The sequence below is a fragment of the Sebastes fasciatus genome, chromosome 22, assembly GCF_043250625.1.
Source record: "Sebastes fasciatus isolate fSebFas1 chromosome 22, fSebFas1.pri, whole genome shotgun sequence".
Lineage (NCBI taxonomy): Eukaryota > Metazoa > Chordata > Actinopteri > Perciformes > Sebastidae > Sebastes > Sebastes fasciatus.
In genome coordinates, this window is record NC_133816.1 from 604,670 (window position 1) to 610,000 (window position 5,331).

Genomic DNA, 5,331 nt, shown 5'->3' on the forward strand with positions numbered 1-5,331 from the left:
GACCACTAAAGTCCGCCTGGCATTATTTTCCGCCATATTGGATTTTTTGAAAAACACATTTTTGACATCTCCTCCTAAACCGTTGGTCCGATTTCTACCAAATTTTTTGTGGATCATCATTGGACTAATGTCATCTAACGTTGCATAAAGCGTGTTGATACCTCATTGCGTTATGAAACTGTTGACCAACAAACTTTTCAATGGTCGGAGCTTAGCAGGAAATTGGCCATAATTCATGGACCATTAGTCAAATCATCATAAATCTTGGTAGATATCTTCAATACGTGTTTGGGAATGGGCGTACCAAAGCATTGTCCGCTTGACCCATAGGGGGCGCCAAAACTGTCAAAAACTTATATCGCAAGATCCGGTGGACAGATTTTTATCAAATTTGATGCACATACTCTGGGGGCAAGTATTAACCAAGATCTGAAGTGTGATATTGATCGGTGCATATGGGCGTGGCCTATTCAGCATTTTATGCTAAATTATGCCTTTGCTCAATTTGCTGTGAGCTGGAACGAGCTAGAGACATGAAACTTGGTACCATAACTGTACATGATGTCATAATGCTTCACATAAAATATGAAAACAATTGGCCACATGGTGGCGCTATAAAATTTTTCACGGCCAGCCCCCTCACACCATAAGTCCCATCGATTAGAAATTTGACAGACATGTGCTGCTGAATGTGATCTACAAAAAAGTCTCTTGGACCATGACAGTCCACTGACTAGATTTTCTGCCATGTTGAATTCTTTGAAAAACACATTTTTGACATCTTCTCCTAAACCGTAGGTCTGATTGCTGGCATATTTTCTGCGAATCATTATTGGACCAGGCTCATCAAAAGTTGCATAAAGCTTGTTGATATGTCATTGCGTTGTGAAGATATTGACCAATTCATTTTTAAGGGGTGGGCTCAGCACATCAATAGACCTAACTTCACAAGCCTTTGGCCCATCGTCTCCAAACTTGCAGCATACGTTCACAAGAGTAGCTGAAACATCCGCTGAAAGTTTCATTGAAATCGGCAGCTAGGGGGGCGCTTTGAGCGCGAAAGGCTATAACCCGCGAAATGCCGCTTGCGGCTTTAATTATTATTATTATTATTTGTTGTCTTATGCCGCGGCTCAATTTGCCGTGAGCTGGAATGAGCGAGAAACATGAAACTTGGCACACTAACTGGAAATGATGTGCAGCTGCTTCTCAAGAACTATGACCCCAAGCGACCACATGGTGGCGCTGTAATTAACGCCCAAACATGCGATTTTGGCAAGGCCACGCCCCGCACACCGTAAGTCCGATTGACTTGAAACTTGACACACATGTGCAGCTCCGTCTGATCTACAATAAAGCCTCTGGGACCACTAAAGTCCGCCTAACTAGATTTTCCGCCATATTGGATTTTTTGAAAAACACATTTTTGACATCTCCTCCTAAACCGTTGGTCCGATTTCTACCAAATTTTCTGAGGATCATCATTGGACTAATGTCATCTAATGTTGCATAAAGCGTGTTGATACCTCATTGCGTTATGAATCTGTTGACCAACAAACTTTTCAATGGTCGGAGCTTAGCAGGAAATTGGCCATAATTCATTGACCATTAGTCAAATCATCACAAATCTTGGTAGATATCTTCAGTACGTGTTTGGGAATAGGCGTACCAAAGCATTTTCCGCTTGACCCATAGGGGGCGCCAAAACTGTCAAAAACTTATATCGCAAGATCCGGTGGACAGAATTTTATCAAATTTGGTGCACATACTCTGGGGGCAAGTATTAACACAGACCTGAAGTGTGATATTGATCGGTGCATGTGGGCGTGGCCTATTCAGCATTTTATGCTAAATTATGCCTTTGCTCAATTTGCTGTGAGCTGGAACGAGCTAGAGACATGAAACTTGGTACCATAACTGTACATGATGTCATAATGCTTCACATAAAATATGAAAACAATTGGCCACATGGTGGCGCTATAAAATTTTTCACGGCCAGCCCCCTCACACCATAAGTCCCATCGATTAGAAATTTGACAGACATGTGCTGCTGAATGTGATCTACAAAAAAGTCTCTTGGACCATGACAGTCCACTGACTAGATTTTCTGCCATGTTGAATTCTTTGAAAAACACATTTTTGACATATCCTCCTAAACCGTAGGTCTGATTGCTGGCATATTTTCTGCGAATCATTATTGGACCAGGCTCATCAAAAGTTGCATAAAGCTTGTTGATATGTCATTGCGTTGTGAAGATATTGACCAATTCATTTTTAAGGGGCGGGCTCAGCACATCAATAGACCTAACTTCACAAGCCTTTGGCCCATCGTCTCCAAACTTGCAGCATACGTTCACAAGAGAAGCTGAAACATCCGCTGAAAGTTTCATTGAAATCGGCGGCTAGGGGGGCGCTTTGAGCGCGAAAGGCTATAACCCGCGAAATGCCGCTTGCGGCTTTAATTTTTTTTAACTTTGGAAAGCTTCTCCAGAGCTTCAGAAGACATTAGACGAGTAAACTGGTGGAGTGCCCCTTTAAGGGATCTTTTAAAACGTTACTTTTCTCAATGTAGTTCTGTTAAAGCACAAACCATTTGAACTAAACCTACAAAGAAGCTGTCCGTCAACGTCTGTTATCAACATTGTCGTCACTACCACATTGCGTTGTGTGATATTTATTAATTATCTATTGGTTTCATACTAAGGTTTTGGACATACTAAATATATACTGTTTTAGCGTACTTAATAGCATGTAAGTATAGAATTTGGGACGTAACTAAAGTCTTTTTTAAAGCTGGAGGTTTGAAAGACGTAGGCATTTAGGAGGTCAGATGGAAGATGCTATTGAGCTCTATTAATGGAAATGTAGTGTTTTTAGAGATTGAGACTTAAAGTCAGGATATCTCAGCTTCTGCTGCTTCAATTTTGACCAATCTTTGTTTAATTTGTCTCTCTTTAGTCCCTTAACCTTATGGAAGTGCAATACTAAATTGCTGGAGGGCCCTTTTAAATGCAACAAAAGAAGACATTAGACGAGTAAACTGAACCTGATGTGCCCCTTTAAATTATCTCTTAAAACGTTACTTTTCTCAATGTACTTCCTTTACGAAACAAACCATTTAGCTCTATGGAACTAAACCTACAAAGCCAATCACTATATGCACACAAGTTTCAGCTTCTATTATCTCTTGTTGCTAAGAAATCTAAATTTGCCACCTTTAAAATCCACACAATATTGAATTATTTTCTAAGGCAGTATATTGCAGCTGATGGAGATGCAGAGTGGAGGAATCACGGCGTCAGATGTCGATAAGATGTGGGAGGAAGAGTGTGGGGGGGTCAGCGTGACAGAACTATGAGGGTTGGCGACCTGTCTTGATAGAGTCAGGGGTCTGTCTGCTGGCCTATCGACTTTCTGTCCATTTTATGCCACAGATGAAACCTAAAACTGTTTGGTCTTTGAGTTGCTCTCTGCTGACTCCAGCTGAACGGACTGTAAAGCACAGATCAGACAGTTTCAGGTAACACTTTATAATAACCATCATTTATATATGGTAAATTGATAATTAATCTTAGTTAATAGTTATTTTACTGTTAACATACAATGAAATTATCATTTATAATGTTTACTAATTATTAGTAATGCTATAATTTATGTTATTTTATCATTAGTTTGTGTAAAATTAAATAATGACTTTATAAAATATATATTGTATCATAGCTGATAAGAGTACACATTAGTACACTAGCTATTAACTGTTTATTGTTGCACACATTATAACATGTTAATAGTATTTATTAATGATTAACAAATGATTTGTAAACCTTTAAGAAATTGTTTGTAAAACATCTATAAACATTTCATAGACAGATGGACCAGAAACCAATTATTAACTATAAAAGGTCTATTTAAATTGTTTTATAGTTGCTTTACAGAGTATTTATTAACTTAATAAATTGAACAATTATTATAAACAAATAATATCTTAATCACTGACAAATACTTGTACATATAGTATATAAAATGTTATAATGTGTTCAACAATAAACTGTTAAAATAACAGAAATGATAGCTTTACAAATAATATGTAAACATTATTAATTAGCATTTCATTGTCTGTTAACTGTAAAATAACTATTGACTAAGCTTAACTATCAATTTACGTTTAAAAATGATGGTTATTATAAAGAACATCGTCAGAGCACACAGGTATCAGTGGGGCTCTGATGCTAAATACATGTTCTTCCTGTCCTCTCTGGCTGGTTTCACTGCACCGTCTTAGTAGAAATCAATGTTGTCTGAAGGTTTTCTGGAGAGCTGATCTAATGGCTGACCATGAATACAAATCCTTCATTTTCTAAAACAGAAAATGACGTAAAAATTCTTGTTCATTCAAGAAAGATGATGCTGCGGATCTCCAACAGACCAGATTTACGCCCACAGATGATGTGATATGTAATCTGATATGTATATTAAGCAGGCGGCTGATTGCTGGCTGGACGTGTTGGACAACAATCACAGAAATGCTGAATTAGCATCTTTAGATGTGATAGATTGATTTATCTAATTAACATGATTGCTAATCCACAGTACAAAAAGGTGAGTGTGATTTGATCGCAGCTGAGGAAGATCTTGGAAAGTGAGCTTTTTATTATTTAATGAGGCTAATTGATGAATAATGATAGTGGCTGATGTCATAAAATCTCTGTATGTTTGTCCTTTTAAGAATGACATCTGGGGAACCTTGTGCACCCTTATATTAAAACAATTCTACTTTGCTCCCTTCTATTTTAAACTCTATTGATTGTTGTCAGTAAAAACCTTTAGAAGTTGGGACTAAATGGTCAACAGAAGCAAGAGCCTGACAGCTGTGTTGGACCGAAGGCCTGCGCCATGTCTTTAGCTCTTTTAGCCCCTTGTTCACTCCAAGGGAGGTGACCTCTCTGTGTCTTGCGACCACCAGATGGCACTGTGTGTCCACCGGAGACCAGTGGGCGTTGTACATTCCTTCATCTTGGTCCTCTCAGACAAACTTTGGACTGAGAAAATTTCCTTTAGAGACAAATCCCATTTTTGTCTGCTGAATGGTTTGATTCTACATGCTGGAAAGGTTCATTCATATACTGTATATTTTATGACTGTTGTTGTCAAGCTTGACCGGCACAAAAATAGATTTGGTTTAGTTTGCTTGGTGTGGAGGGAATCCACATGAGCCAGGACTGCATTTGGACTCTGTGTGAAGGCTGGGAGTCGTAGTTTGACCTCAGCGGTCGGAGCTCGACTCTGTAACCTGCATCAGTGGGACTCCGGTGGGCCGCTTGGTTAACAATG